Consider the following 17,046-nt stretch of genomic DNA (forward strand, 5'->3'; position numbering starts at 1 on the left):
TTGCGCCTCCCCAAACCTCCCCAAACCTCGGCAGGTCTCCGTTCCTCCTGCCGACCTTTGGGGAGGTTTGGGCGCCTCCCCAAACCTCCCCAAACCTCGGCAGGTCTCCGTTCCTCCTGCCGACCTTTGGGGAGGTTTGGGCGCCTCCCCAAACCTCCCCAAACCTCGGCAGGTCTCCGTTCCTCCTGCCGACCTTTGGGGAGGTTTGGGCGCCTCCCCAAACCTCCCCAAACCTCGGCAGGTCTCCGTTCCTCCTGCCGACCTTTGGGGAGGTTTGCGCCTCCCCAAACCTCCCCAAACCTCGGCAGGTCTCCGTTCCTCCTGCCGACCTTTGGGGAGGTTTGGGCGCCTCCCCAAACCTCCCCAAACCTCTGCAGGTCTCCGTTCCTCCGCGCAGACCTGCCGACCTTTGGGGAGGTTTGGGCGCCTCCCCAAACCTCCCCAAACCTCGGCAGGTCTCCGTTCCTCCTGCCGACCTTTGGGGAGGTTTGCGCCTCCCCAAACCTCCCCAAACCTCGGCAGGTCTCCGTTCCTCCTGCCGACCTTTGGGGAGGTTTGGGCGCCTCCCCAAACCTCCCCAAACCTCGGCAGGTCTCCGTTCCTCCTGCCGACCTTTGGGGAGGTTTGGGCGCCTCCCCAAACCTCCCCAAACCTCGGCAGGTCTCCGTTCTTCCTGCCGACCTTTGGGGAGGTTTGGGCGCCTCCCCAAACCTCGGCAGGTCTCCGTTCCTCCGCGCAGACCTGCCGACCTTTGGGGAGGTTTGGGCGCCTCCCCAAACCTCCCCAAACCTCGGCAGGTCTCCGTTCCTGTTTGGGGAGGTTTGGGCGCCTCCCCAAACCTCCCCAAACCTCGGCAGGTCTCCGTTCCTCCGCGCAGACCTGCCGACGTTTGGGGAGGTTTGGGGAGGCGCCCAAACCTCCCCAAAGGTCGGCAGGAAGAACGGAGACCTGCCGAGGTTTGGGGAGGTTTGGGGAGGCGCCCAAACCTCCCCAAAGGTCGGCAGGAGGAACGGAGACCTGCCGAGGTTTGGGGACGTTTGGGGAGGCGCCCAAACCTCCCCAAAGGTCGGCAGGTCTGCGCGGAGGAACGGAGACCTGCCGAGGTTTGGGGACGTTTGGGGAGGCGCCCAAACCTCCCCAAACAGGAACGGAGACCTGCCGAGGTTTGGGGACGTTTGGGGAGGCGCCCAAACCTCCCCAAAGGTCGGCAGGTCTGCGCGGAGGAACGGAGACCTGCCGAGGTTTGGGGAGGTTTGGGGAGGCGCCCAAACCTCTCCAAACAGGAACGGAGACCTGCCGAGGTTTGGGGACGTTTGGGGAGGCGCCCAAACCTCCCCAAAGGTCGGCAGGTCTGCGCGGAGGAACGGAGACCTGCCGAGGTTTGGGGAGGTTTGGGGAGGCGCCCAAACCTCCCCAAACAGGAACGGAGACCTGCCGAGGTTTGGGGAGGTTTGGGGAGGCGCCCAAACCTCCCCAAACGTCGGCAGGTCTGCGCGGAGGAACGGAGACCTGCCGAGGTTTGGGGAGGTTTGGGGAGGCGCCCAAACCTCCCCAAACAGGAACGGAGACCTGCCGAGGTTTGGGGACGTTTGGGGAGGCGCCCAAACCTCCCCAAAGGTCGGCAGGTCTGCGCGGAGGAACGGAGACCTGCCGAGGTTTGGGGAGGCGCCCAAACCTCCCCAAACAGGAACGGAGACCTGCCGAGGTTTGGGGAGGCGCCCAAACCTCCCCAAACGTCGGCAGGTCTGCGCGGAGGAACGGAGACCTGCCGAGGTTTGGGGAGGTTTGGGGAGGCGCCCAAACCTCCCCAAACAGGAACGGAGACCTGCCGAGGTTTGGGGAGGTTTGGGGAGGCGCCCAAACCTCCCCAAAGGTCGGCAGGAAGAACGGAGACCTGCCGAGGTTTGGGGAGGTTTGGGGAGGCGCCCAAACCTCCCCAAACAGGAACGGAGACCTGCCGAGGTTTGGGGAGGTTTGGGGAGGCGCCCAAACCTCCCCAAACGTCGGCAGGTCTGCGCGGAGGAACGGAGACCTGCCGAGGTTTGGGGAGGCGCCCAAACCTCCCCAAAGGTCGGCAGGAGGAACGGAGACCTGCCGAGGTTTGGGGAGGTTTGGGGAGGCGCCCAAACCTCCCCAAAGGTCGGCAGGAGGAACGGAGACCTGCCGAGGTTTGGGGAGGTTTGGGGAGGCGCCCAAACCTCCCCAAAGGTCGGCAGGAGGAACGGAGACCTGCCGAGGTTTGGGGAGGTTTGGGGAGGCGCCCAAACCTCCCCAAACGTCGGCAGGTCTGCGCGGAGGAACGGAGACCTGCCGAGGTTTGGGGAGGCGCCCAAACCTCCCCAAACGTCGGCAAGTCTCCGTTCCTCCGCGCCCTGCCTGCCTGCTTCTTTCCGCTGCGGAAAGAAGCAGGCAGGCAAGGCGCGGAGTTTGGGGAGGTGCGCGCGCACCTCCCCAAACCTCCCCAAACTTCGGCAGGTCTCGGACGGCGGTGGCTTGGGAGAGGTGCGGGCGATCCCGGAAGCACCAAAGCCTCGGCCGCGCACAAGTCCTCGGTAAGTTTTTTTGTTGACTGGAGTATAAGCCGAAGTGGAATTTTTCAGCCCAAAAAGTGGGCTGAAAAATTCGGCTTATACTCAAGTATATACGGTATTTCAGTTTGGAGGAGATGGATAGATTATATTCAGAATAAATATGGGACTAAAAAGTTCCATTTAGCTTATGGGTAGATTTTAGAGGGATACTGTTATTGATCTTAGTGTTGGTACTTTGTATGTATTTGTGTTAAAGGGGAGTTAAAGCACATTATGAATTTGGTTAATTGTATATTATGCATAATTTTTATTTAGAATATGATTATTATAACTATAATCCTGTATTTAGCTCTGGGAAGTGGGGGGGGAAGTGGGCAGGTTTGGGGTGGGGGGGATTTGGGGATATATTGTAAAATTTTGTTTTTGTAAAACTCTTTAATAAAAAAAAGAGAAAGCAGTAGTGCTTGATGGAGTCTTATAATCTAATTGCCAGGATACAGAAGCAAAGGTCATACAATACTATATTCTGATACTATCCCTACAAGTAAAACCAGAACCACTTTTATAAAAACACCCTGTGCTATCTCAAGAGAGTTATGTAACCAGTAGTGTAGATCAGGGGTGTCAAACTCAATTTCATTGAGGGCTGCATCAGCATTGCGGTTACCCTCAGGGGGCTGGGTGGGTGTGGCCAGGGTGGGCACAGCCTACTGGGTGGGCGTGGCCAGCTCTACATTGTTCGCGTCAAGGGTGCCTATAGGGGCCTGGGCAGGAGTGGGACAGATCTGAGGGTCTCTGGCAGACGGAGATGGGACTGGGGCAAGTGCCAAGCATGGTCCACTGGAGGAGTCTCACTGTTCCTCTCAGACCATGCGGGGCAGGGGGGGGCTGGATGGTGGCGCCGAGGTCAAATACCCGGCCCGGCCCTCAAACACTCGCGGCACTAAGCCCAGCCCCACTTTCCCAAGGGGGCGCCCAGCTGCACTTAAGTCCTCCTCAAGGCTGCTGCTGCTGTGCTTACTTTCCTTAGCCAGGTTGCTCATGATGGTTACGAAGGCAAAGTCAAAAGGGATACCCACTCCCTCTCCATGTGAAGACACCTGGCTTTGTATCCAAAGCTTCCTTAGCAATAGGATTGAGACCCCCCCCCCAGGATAGGCTGGGAAGAGGGGGCAAGGGGATGGTGAAAGGGCAGCAGGGAAGGACTAAGGCAGAACTTCCCTCAGATCCTTCCCTTCCTTCCTTCCTTCCTTCCTTCCTTCCTTCCTTCCTTCCTTCCTGTGGTGGGAAAATATTCCTTCCTTCCTTCGAGTGGTGGGGAAATGTTTGAGATGAGGGAGGGAGAACAACAAGCAAGAAATGCAGCTGGGGAAGTGTCATCCTTTGTGAGGAATGAAGAAATGTACCATCGCCTGGAAGTGGCCAGCACATGGCTCTCTCCTACTTCACATATCCGGCTTGGTAGACTCTGGGGTAGGGGATGCCATGAGCAGCATGAGTCAATGTTACCTGTGCAATGCTGCCCAGCCTTCCTGGTTTTGGCAGGCAGTGGGGCGTTCTCCTCACAGTGCCAAGAGGCTGAGCCGGGTGGCATGAATCTGAAGAAAAGTGCAATGCTGCCCAGCCCCTAGCCTGCCCGAAGTAGGCAGGGCCATGTGCTGGCTACTTCCAGGTGATGGTGCATTTCTTCATTCCTCACAAAGAGTGATACCTCCCCAGCACGTGCCCAGGGAGCAGGGCCGACGCGGTAGGGGCTGGTCCCTCGCTGTTTCCAGATGGCCTTGTGGAGCTAAGACCGAATGCATTACAGCATAGATGGCCACCACGAAATTGTACATTGGCTCCCGCCCGGCCTGGGCCAGGGCCAAGGCAGCGGAGACCATTCCCTCACTGTTTCCAGGATGGCTTTGCGGGCCACATGAAACCACTTCGTGGGCCGGATCTGGTCCCCGGGCCTTGTGTTTGACATGTCTGGTGTAGATAAATTAAGTAGCATAGATAAATTAAGTAGTGTTGAAAGAAACATCAGGTCCAGTTCCAAGCTGGGAATTCAATGGATGCTGCTTAAGCAAGAAGGTTCCTGTTTATTGATGAGCAGGACCAGCAACAGCATGCAGTTCTGGGACAGCTGACAAAATGGAGTTGAGAGTGGGTAGGTTTTTATACCTTCTTTGAGGCTTTGTGTTTGAGATGCCTGTTGTGAAATGTACCTTGACCTGTGCTTGAGTGTGCCCCTTTGGTATTCTAATTATTGTTGCCTGATTCCCATTGTGGCTGGGAAGTCCTGTCCTCTGCTTGGAGCTGGGTGGAGGAATGTAAATTCTTAATCCCGTCAGCTGTGGGGGCTGAAGATGTTTTGCTTATGAATAGTGTGCCCCAGTCTTTCTGAATGGATTATCATTTCTAAAGATTGGCCTCCTAAGGTTTCTGCCTGAGAAAAGGGAGACTGTTTCTGCCTAAGATTTTTTTTTCTCCATTTCTCCTTCAGGGGAAATATTCTATCCTGCCTGTTTTAATATTCCCCAAAATATTTCATTCTCGGGGGGGGGGGAGGGAGAGGATGCTAACTTCCTACAGTAGCTTAAACAGTTTCTTGCAGGAGATCAAAGTGATCATGACTGATTTTCTTTCCAAATCAGCCTGAATAATACACACAGACACAGACACAGAGGGGGGGGGGGGAGAATATCAAAATGTACATGCATTTGCAATTCATATAAAACAAATACTAATATATAAACTATCCATTTATACAAGAATAAAGTTGGGTAAATAGCCAGTCAATAGTGGCTGGATAGTTAGGTTTGTTTGTTAATTTGTGCACACTGATGAATTTTATTTGTTTTGTGCTTTGGTAAAGGAATGCTGTTGTTGCTGCTATTAGTATTATTATTTTTATAGTATTCATATAATGGTTATATATGGAAATATATACAAATATAAGTTGATCTCAAAATCCCAAGTATTTGGTAAACTTAAGCATGCATATGACATACCCTGCAGAGTTGATTTTTGACATTTTGAATTCATTGTTAGTTTTTAACAATATATTGTATTTTATTGTATTGCCCTGTACACCGCCCTGAGTCCTTCGGGAGAAGGGCGGTATAAAAAATAAATCATCATCATCATCATCATCATCATCATCATCATCATCATCATCATCATCATCATCAAAATAAAGACAGCTCTTCCATAATTTGTTTTTGTGTAGCTCATTTTGCGGTTCCAGTATGATAGTTACACACTTCTCAAACTTTGTCATGCATAAGACTGTTACTGATCTATTACTATTAGATCATTACCATTTCACACTAATTTATTCACTTGGCACTTCTGTGATATTGAGATGTTATTGTGTTCATTTTCCCACTTAAAATAAATTAGAGATTGAAACCTATCCTTACTTGCTTGGGAATAAGCTATATTTGAATACTGAATAAACATGCATAGGAGGCACAGCACGTTAAAGGAAGTGAAAAATACATAAAGATATCTGAGTCTCATAATAATGTATTTATGTCTTTTTTATTATAGAGTTTTTATATGAAATTACATAGTGAAAGTATCTAACTAGCTTGCCAATACAATATTGATCAAGAGAGATTAGCTGTAATGTAACTGAAAAGAAATACAGGTAGGCCTTCACACAACCTTTTGTTTATAAAAAAATAAGGCACTTTTAATTGTTTTTCACACTTATGACCTTTGCAGCATTTCTATGGTCACATGATCAAAATGACTGCTTTCTATGTTTGTGATACTACATACAACAGCATATAAAAGTACAAAGCTAATAGCCCAGATTTAAGCTTTCTTTCCAAGTAGATTTTTGATACAAGTCAAAAATTCATTGTATCTGTGGAGGGTGGAAACTTGTCTTAAGCTGCATTTTCCCATATTAATTTTTGAAAGAAATGAGTTTAAAAATCCAGAGTGCAGCTTGAGATGTGCTTATTTTAAGTAAAAAATAAAGCCACCTGGATTTTGTTACATAATCTGGCAATTGAGGCATAGTTCGAATATTTTTGTATTAAAGGCTACATAGTATAGCCTGACTGTCACTCTTAAAAAGTGTAGCCTGTTACAAAATCTAGGAGTGCTCATATGGATGACTATTGTACTATACCTTAAATCATGTAGTTTCACTTATCTACATAAATTGAGCTCCAATATTTATAGGCAGAATAGTATACTGATTTGTTCATCCTAGCTAAGAAGAAAATAAGGTTTAATTGCTCGCATGTCATGGTAATGTTCAAAGCACTCAAAACCTTTTGACCTATTTCTTGTCTTTGAAGAGATACTGAGGTAACCAAAGAATTGGTATTTGTCCAAGAAGTCATGAATTACAGAGGGATTGTGATTTTCTAAGCTGGTCATAGGTATCCAGACTGAGGAAAAAATTACACCTGCAAAATTTAAAAGTGACCAGCTGCATAGTTTCATAAGATGCATCATCCCATGATGTAATTTGGTTAGGGTTTAGCATGTATGAATCATTACCATTTTTGGTTAAGTCAAACCATGTTACTAAGGTGAACTCAGACTCAACTTTATAAAATATATGCATGTGATAGAATCAGTAATGATTTGTTCCTATATCATGCAAATATGAAACAGATAGTTATTGTCTCCACCCTATGCATAATAGAGTGACTGAAATAAATATTATTGTAATATCTTATTAAGGTATAGTCTTCAGTATAGCTTATATTGGAGTTTATAGCTCCATGCTGATGTAAGTTGATACATTTCATACCGTTAATGCAAGATCTCTGGGATCAACATTCAGTAAATAATAGTTTTCATAAGGAAAATAAAGATGTCCTAGGAGAAACAAGTCAAACCTAATATATTATGGAACTGAAATGTATGTCTCATGTTACTATTAGATAATGCTCACCTATCCTGCTAGACAATCAATGTATAAATTATATATCCCTCTAGCTTCTAGCAGGAACATTATTTGTCTTTAAAAGAGATAGATTTTTAATATTCATAAAGTTTCACAGACATCACTTTCCCCTTCTTGCCAACCTATCTCATTTTCTCAAGAAAAAAGGCTTATCGTGGGAATAAGATATAATACTAGGTTTTGGTCAGAATAAGACATTTATCAATTCCTTGTTTCTCCATTGCATTCCTTAGTGCTTAGTAAGAATTTCAGTTTTGGCATTGTTTATTCAAGGTATAGATGTAAATCACATTCTCACTTTTTGTATTTTTATGGAAACTAATGTAACTGCTTAAAGAATTCCTACGGCTCTGGCTTCTGGTTTTGCGCAGTAGCATAGCAGCTGAGGGATCACATTGTTCTGCACCCTATGACCGATTTTTTCTTGTTAGGGGACTCTAAATAGGCCTAAACTCACCCCGGAGAGGCAATAAAGAAGGAGGGGAGCCTCACTGACCGCGGAGAGATGGCAGTTGATCCGGTCATTTGGGGAAAGCCCTCCAGAAACCAGCATAAGAAAGGCTAGCTTCACTCTAGAGTCTAGCCCAAGCTACAAGCAGTGGAAGCCAAAACGCACTAAATCAAGCTTGATTGTAAACAGTGTGTTTGGAACTGGGTAAGAATATTGATTCTCTCTCTTCTACTTAATAATTGATTTCTTGGGGGGGGGAAAAACCCAAGAAGCAAAAATCCTCTGAAAATGAGAAAAAGGGGGAATCTTGCCCCACCTTCCCACAGAAAAAAGTGGCGAATTAAACTTTTATGGGGGACAGAAATATATTGAAATGAAATGAATATAAGACTTAAATATGAATAAGTTTGAAATTAGTGGAATTAGATTTTCTTTTCAAAAGATTATTGATGAAAACAGAAGAAAGTAATTTCTTGTTTTGAAAACAGTTCGTTGACATCTAGTGGTGGATGAAAATATACAACTGTAGTTGCTCTAATACAGGAATTGACAGAAAGCCCAGGAAAAGATAACTTGTTTTTGTGACCTCCAGTGTCTTAACTAAACAGAGAACAGCTGCAACAAAGAAAAGAAAACATTTTGGGCTACCTACAAGGTGAGAACTATAAACCTTAGGGGAAAAAAGACCTTGGATTATAAATACTTATTAAACTGTGACTCTAAAGCTGTTTAAAGACAAAGGAAAACTTTGATTTTTGGTTATCATGGAACATCAGAGATCTGCAAAAAGAACATATCAAGAAAAAACAAATACTTTCCAGGAAATGCATGCTATGTTGCAACTAATTCAAACAACAATAATTTCAAACCACAAGGAAATTAAAAACAACTTTGAAAATATAAATGAACACATCTTCAATTTAACCTTACAACAACAAAACTCTCAGAAAATAAAAATAGAGAGCGATCAGATAAAGCAGACAACTGAACATAAACCAGAGAAAAGAGATTTAAAGACGGAACTCAACAATGGAAGGAATTTAACCTACCGTACATTTCAAGATTGCAAAATAAGTCTAAGGACAAGAAAAAAGATTTGACAAAATGGATTATAGAGCTGTCAGGAGAACTACAAGAACTTGAGAGACAAAAAATGATAAAGAGACATTAAGAAAAAAAGAAAGAAAAAGATTTTCAAAGAATACAAAGGGTCGAAACCCTCCCCAAAAACATCTTACTGGATTTGTCTCTTGTACTTACAACAACAACTACAAAACAATGGGAAGACTTTTTGGTCCAGGGGGGCATACAGATTAGGAAAGATATTTGGAAAAAAATGGCTAAAGTTAGAATTAAGAAATTAGATGATGGGATTTATCAGATGGAATATCTAAAGAATAAACGCTTGTTTGAATATGGTTAAAAATATAAAAAAAAATCTCGATATAAATGTATTTTAGTTTAAGAGGGATGGGCCCCTCAAGTAACATAGTATATATTTTTTTCACGATGTGAGGAAATATAAAAATGTTGGGATGGCTTATATGAGGGAAATGTTTTACATATTTAAGTGTAATTGATCTTGAGAAAATCTCAATTGATAAAAATGTTTTGAATAAATTCAAAACATAAGATGATTGGATTTATTAGATGGAATATTTAAAGATTAAACATCTGTTTGAATATGGGTAAAAGGAATAGAAAAATTTTGGACGTAAATGTATCAGCTTAAGAGGGACCTGTTTCTTAAGTAGTATACTACAGTATTTCCTTCTTTTTTTTCCTTCTCTTTTTTTGTTTTGTTGCTTTTTTTTAAAGATATGAGAAATGTAAAATTGTTGGGATGGCTTGTATGAGGAAAACTTAAATACTTAAGTGCAATTAACTCTGAGAAAATCTTAACTGGTAAGAATGTTTTGAACATTGCGGGGAAAGCAAATCTAAGAAATTTGAAAACAGGATTTATGACAAGGTAATTAAGATGATCAATTAGAAAAGAAGCTTTATATTGATGTGGTTGTTAAATACTAGAAAAATGTTTCTATTCAATTGTTATATATCAAAATACTAAGAAATGTACTAATTCAAGGTTGGTAAAAAAGAATATTATTGGAAGAAGAGAAAATCAAAGAAAGTTGTGTGGATTATGGAATTATAGAAATTAATTGTTATTGATTGTTTTTAAATATAAACCCAGACAACATGCTATTAACCAAATATTAAAGTGACTATGTTAAAAAAATCAATAAAATATATTTTAAAAAAAACAGAATTCCTAGGGCTCTATTGTGGCTACTTCTAGTTCCCCCACAATCTTCTTATCAGTAACAAATAATTATTAATTTATTATTTATTTTATTAATCTATTAATTAATTCATCTGTTAATCCTATAACAAGTAATTTATTAATAATTTTCTATAGCAGGGGTCCTCAACACCCGGCTGTGGACAAGTATCAGTCTGTGCTGAGTTAGGAACTGGCCTGCGCAAGCCGCAGGCGAGCAAACGAAGCTTAATCTTTGTGCATGCGTGATCCAGGTTGGGTGTGAAACCATCCGCCTCCTTGTTCCATGGAAGACAATTTTTCTTCCAAAACTGGTCCCTAGTACCAGAAAGGTTGGGGACCACTATTCTATAGCATCTTCTGGAACACCATACCATCTGAAATTAGGTTAGTCTTGATTTTGTCAGTCTTTTGAAAAGCCATTAACAGCTAGCTTCTTAATGTTTGCCCAGGAACAAACAAGGGTCAGGAAGTCAGTTGAGCCTAAGTGGTTTCCCCAGTTGCCATAGTATGTTTTTGACTTTATCTTTAGTTTTCTCCTTATTTTAATGGTGGGTTGGTTTTTAGATTCTGTTAGCTACCCAAACTTGCAGTTGAAATAAATAAATATTGTGGTTTGCATTTTGGGCACCTGGTCTTTCTCTAACCATCTCTTTGTAGGTCTTCCACTTGACTATGTTTTGGATATGATGACTGCTAGTATGCTATTGAAAAATTTAAACATACCACAACCCCTTAAGCACCATAACTCAGAATATAATAATATAATAATATAATATAATAAGCATTTGTCCAGTTTTGTCTTAAAAACCTCCAGTGATGGTGGTGATGATGATGATTAAAGAACAAATGATGAGGATAAAGCATCATCTTCCAAACACCCTTCATAGAGTTGAGCTGGTTTCTAGAAGGCCATCACCAAAGGGGCCAGGAGCCTAACATCAAGAAAGAGGCTATTCCAAAAAAGAGGCACCGTTGATGAAAAGCCACACTTTTTAAGCTGAGTCCCCTTCACCTCTCAAAAGTGGGGCACCATGAATAGCAGTTCTTTGGTGTACCTCTTTTGGAGGATACATATGAGGTTTCACATGGGATTGAGGCGTTTTCTCAGAATTTTGCGGATTTCTATTTTCATATTATTGTTTCCTATTGTTATAGTTAAATATATGTGCCGTTATATTGGAGGCTATGCTTTGAGGTCTGATGTGGTATAACTGGCCTGGTGCGCCAGTTGCGGCCCTATCTAGACCGGGATGCCTTGCGCACAGTCACTCATGCGCTCGTGACCTCTCGTCTAGACTTCTGTAATGCTCTCTACATGGGGCTGCCCTTGAGGTCCACCCGGAGACTCCAACTGGTGCAGAATGCAGCCGCGCGAGTTGTCTTGGGAGTTTCCCGATACTCCCATGTTACACCTTTGCTCCGCGAGCTGCATTGGCTACCGGTTGCTCTCCGGGTGAGGTTCAAGGTGTTAGTTATGACTTACAAAGCCCTTCATGGCATGGGTCCGGATTACCTACGGCAACACCTGCGGCCGGCGTCAACTTCCCTCCGTCCAGTGCGCTCCCACAGAGAGGGCCTCAGGGTGCCGCCGATCAAAGAATGCCGATTGGTGACCCCCAGGGGGAGAGCGTTCTCTGTGGGCACGCCAGACCGTTGGAACCGCTTACCGGTTGAGCTCCGGATGGCCCCCGACCTTCGCGCCTTCCGGCGCGATCTCAAAACATTCTTTTTTGAACAAGCTGGCCTGGTCTGACGGGATGGGGTTGGGTTTTTAAAACTAGTTTTAACTTTAATATGTATTGATTTTATGGGCATGATGTTTAATGGCTTTTTAATTTTTGTATTCGATTTTTATTGTGTATTGCCCTGTTCACCGCCCTGAGTCCTTCGGGAGAAGGGCGGTATAGAAATCAAATTATTAAATTAAATTAAATTAAACTATTGGTACCAAATAGGCCTGGATAAATGATAACTCTTATTTCAGCCCACTGTGTGATCACAATATATAGTTGCCCAGAATTGCTTTAAGAGATGGGCAGCATATAAATTTAATAAATTAAGGCAAAAACATAACATCAAAATACAAAAAAAATTGTGCAGGAAAACATTATCCATTGTATTCTAGCCATCAATTCATGGATTAATCTTCTGGTTTTCACATATATTGAGTAAAGTTAAATTACAAATATATTGGGACTAATAGTTTAATTTTACAAGTAATATATAATATATATATATATATGACAAGGTACTGAGCCATTTACTGACACCTACATAGAATTTAGAAACATCTTTTTATATTTCTTAGTATACATCGACCATTGGCTAAAATAAAGCATATCATTTCAGTGAGTAACAAATGCTTAGTATTGGAGTATTTTTTATTATTCTGTGTAGTATAGAACAGGGCTTTTCAACTTTTTCACCCATTGTACCACTTTTAGCATATGGCAACATCCGAGTACCCCCAGTCGCTTAGCAAGGTGTCAAAAACTTGATGACCAAAAAAAGGAAAAAAGTGATGAAGTACAGGTAGTCCTCGACTTACAACAGTTTGCTTAGTGACTGTTCGAAGTTACAATGGCACTAAAAAAAGTGCCCCCCAAGCCACAGCTGAGCAAGACACCTGCCTGCCCGCCCGGCGGTGCTCTTCCTCCTATCCGAGGTTTTCATTGTTGTGAGCATTTCTGTTGAGGATTGGCAGCGGGGGTGGGGGGGTGTTTGGTTTTTATTTCCCCCCCCCCCTCTGCTGAGTGGTTGCAGCAGGTTTTGGTCACTTCACATGACCCTGGGACACTGTGACCATCATAAATATGAATCAGTTGCCAAGCATCTGAATGTAAATCTCAAGATTTAATAGTCACACTGAGCAGAAAATAAAAAGAGTTGAACAGTACACTGAATATAATAATAGGGTGGACACTTTGGCTCCTATAACAGGATCTCTATAGTTTTGGAGTAGCAGCCAATAATGTCTACTCTTGCCCCTGATTCAGGATGTTTGGTAACAATAGCAGACGAAAGAGAAATAAATGGAAGCATAAGGGATAGGAAGAGACAGGTATAGTCACCCAATACTTGCATTATAGATAGAGCAGTCCAACTTCTCTACTGTACTTTGATTGCATTTTGTAGCTATTGTAAAAAGAGATGTGACATTTAGTAGTTAACACAAAAATATTTGTGTTATAAAAAGGGAAATAGAATCTCCCAGACTGCTAGTACAGGACTTTTCTCTGAAAAATTCCACCGGAATAGACTTTGTTTGTTTGGGTTTTTTAAAATCAGGATGACTGCTGGAGAAGAAACATTTGAATACTTCCTGCCTGCTTGCAGCTATCTGAAGCCTAATAAACAAATTCAGCACAAACATTTTGATCTCTTTCAGAATCTTGTCAGATAAATAAGTGGGGCTTGCTTGTTTTATGTCACTACAGTCTCACTAAAAACAAGTTGTGTCACTAGAAGGCAAAATCATGAAACTGCATCTCACTTACTTTGGCCATGTGACGTGGGGAAATTCACTGGAGAAAACAATTATGGTTGGAAGAATTAGTGGTAAAAGAAAACCAGACCATCAAAGACCATGGTGGCTGGATACCATCAACTCTGACACCATTTGAAAAGCATAGAAAAACTGAAAGAAGTAGTGCAGGATCGGAAGATGTGGAGAGACCTGGCCCATTGAATTGCCAAGAGTCAGGCATGACTGAATAGAAATCAATCAATCAGAATAGAGCTGGAAGGGACCTTGGAGGTCTTCTAGTCTAGTCCCCTGCTCAAGCAGGAGTCCCTGTGTCTATATCATTTCAGACAAGTTATTATTATTATTATTAATTTTATTTGTATACCGCCCTTCTCCCGAAGGACTCAGGGCGGTGAACAGGGCAGTACATATTAAAAGACAAAATACAAAAATTAAAAGAGATTAAACAAATGCCCACAGCTCTTACAATAAGTTAAAACACATTAAAAATAATAAAACCCAACCCCATCCCATCAGGCCAGGCCAGCTTGTTCGAAGAGATAAGTCTTTAGATCGCGCCGGAAGGAGCGCAGGTCGGGCGCCATCCGGAGCTCAACCGGAAGACAGTTCCATAAATCCGGCGCGCCCACAGAGAATGCCCTCCCCCTGGGGGCCACCAGTGGTTGTCCAGTCTCTTCTTAAAAATCTTGAGTGATGAAGCACCCACAAAGTCTGAAGGCAAGATGTTCCACTGGTTAATTGTCCTCATTGTTAGGAAGTTTCTCCTTAATTCCAGGTTGCTTCTCTCCTTGATTAGTTTCCATCCATTGTTTCTTGTCTTGCCTTCTGGTGTCTTGGAAAATAAATTGACCCCCTCCTCCTTGTGGCAGCCTCTCAAATACTAGAATACTGCTATCATGTCCCCCCAGTCCTTCTTTTCTCTAGAAAAAAAAATCCTACAACCGTTCTTCATATGTTATAGTCTCCAGGCCTTTAATCATCTTAGTTGCTCTTCTTTGCACTTTTTCCAAAGTCTCAACATCTTTTTTGTATTGTGGTGACCAAAACTGGATGCAGTGTTTCAGATGTGGCCTTACTAAGGATTTATAAAACAGTATTAATAATTCACGTGATTTTGATTCTTTGCCTCTGTTTATACAACCAAGGATTGTATTAGCTTTTTTGGTTGCTGCTGCACACTGCTGACTCATATTTAAGTGATTGTCCATTAGGACTCCAAGGTCCTTATCACAGTTACTGTTTTTGAGCCAGGTTTCACCTAATCTGTACTTGTAGCTTTGGTTTTTCCTGCCCAGGTGTAAAACCTTGCTTTTCTCCACAATAAATATAATTTTGTTAGATAGGGCCCATTGTTCAAGTCTGTCAAAATCTTTTTGGATTCTGAGCTTGTCTTCTGGAGTTTGGCTATTCCTGCCAGTTTGGTGTCATCTGCAAATTTGATTAGATCCCCTTCTATTCGCTCATCTATGTCATTTATGAATATATTGAAGAGTACTGGGCCTAAAACAGAACCTTGTGGTACCCCACTGCTTGCTTCCCTCCATGAAGATGTAGTACCATTAAGTACTATTCGTTGAGTATGGTTTGTCAGCCAGTTACAAGTCCATCTGGTGGTGATGCTGTGAAGTAGGTTGTGGTCATCGTTATCATCATCTCACTAAAAATTAGTCCGCACATGTGTGTTAGTCATTTCCAACTCTAGGGGCCGGTGCTCATCTCCGTTTCAAAGCCGAAGAGCCAGCGCTTCTCCGAGGACGTCTCCGTGGTCATGTGGCTGGCATGACTAGATGCCAAGGGCTTACGGAACACTGTTACCTTCCCACCGTAGTGGTCCCTATTTTTCTACTTGCATTTTTACGTGCTTTCAAACTGCTAGGTTGGCAGAAGCTGGGACAAGTAACAGGCGCTCAACTCTGTTACGCGGCACTCGGGATTCGACCCGCCAAACTGCTGACCATCTGATCGACAAGCTCAGCGTCCTAACCCACTGAACCACCACATCCCTAGTTCATGGCTAGGGTTGCTTTTAGGCTTCATTTTCCTAGAGGGGCTCTGTTAAGAATGATCTTGCCATGATATCCACATTTTGGCAGGTGAACAATAAACTTGCTATGAGCAGCTCAGTTGTAATCCATGAAATTATTAACTAGAGACCTTTATGAAAGTCAGGAAAAAATGCTATGGAGGATATTTTGTTCATAATTCAAATATTTAATACTGGAAAAAAGAACAGCATATATGAAATACAAAATCATTTCTTTAATAAAGGTAAAGGTAAAGGTAAAGGTTCCCCCGCACATGCGTGCTAGTCGTTTCCGACTCTAGGGGCCGGTGCTCATCTCCGTTTCAAAGCCGAAGAGCCAGTGCTTGTCCGAGGACGTCTCCGTGGTCATGTGGCCGGCATGACTAGACGCCAAAGGCGCACGGAACGCTGTTACCTTCCCACCGTAGTGGTCCCTATTTTTCTACTTGCATTTTGACGTGCTTTCGAACTGCTAGGTTGGCAGAAGCTGGGACGAGTAACAGGCGCTCACTCTGCTACGCGGCACTCGGGATTCGACCCGCCAAACTGCCGACCTTCTGATCGACAAGCTCAGCGTCCTAACCCACTGAGCCACCGCGTCCCTATATTTCTTTAATACACAGTTCCAAATCAGTCTTCCGCAGTAAGGGCATCTTCTCCATATGTGTGGACTTCATTTACAGAATGTCCAACGTAATATGGCTATTGCTAAAAATTCTGGGTGCTGAGATCCATAATCCAGCTTAGTATTTCTCATCCTTGGCAAATTTAACATAAGTGTAGTTCAGCTCCGAGACTTCCCCAGCCAGCATGTTATCAAGGTTGAGAAACACTAAGCTAGAGGATGCCCAGACTGAGGAAGGCTATTTTAGCATAGTCTGAGTATGTAAAAGAAAAATATGCAATGTTTTTAGCCAAAAAAGCATGTTCAATCTGGGAGAGGACCTTTAATTTAACATTTAATTTAATTATTCAGTAAGCATAAGAGAGAGAATGGCTGCCTCTATGGTGTTGGTGGCACACATATTCAATAAATATGTGTGGGGTGTGTATGTGTTTCTGTTAACAAAATCTTTTCCCTCCCCTCCTCATGTATGCCTTGCTAATGGTAAAGAATTTCGACTCTTTAGAGCATTGGGGCTGGGGTTCCCATAATGAGCTATAGATCTCTAAAAACTTACTATTATAGCAGAGAAATAATATATTAGTAGCTGCTTTGGCAGCTGAGCTGAGAGAGCTCTGTGATCAACCATAAACTTGTTTCACTATACTGACAGAACAGCTGTTAACACATGTAAAAGCTGAACAGTCCAGTTAACACTCATGCTTTCATTAACATTAAGCAGTGG

General features: G+C 43.4%; 1 protein-coding gene across 3 annotated transcripts in view; it reads left to right on the plus strand.

Moving 5' to 3' along the window:
- Window positions 1-17,046, plus strand: part of PDIA5 (protein disulfide isomerase family A member 5) — a 238,001-nt gene that overhangs the window by 40,061 nt on the left and 180,894 nt on the right. The gene's annotated exons all lie outside the window — the stretch shown is intronic.

Source organism: Vipera berus (assembly GCF_964194415.1).
Source record: "Vipera berus genome assembly, chromosome: 1".
Lineage (NCBI taxonomy): Eukaryota > Metazoa > Chordata > Lepidosauria > Squamata > Viperidae > Vipera > Vipera berus.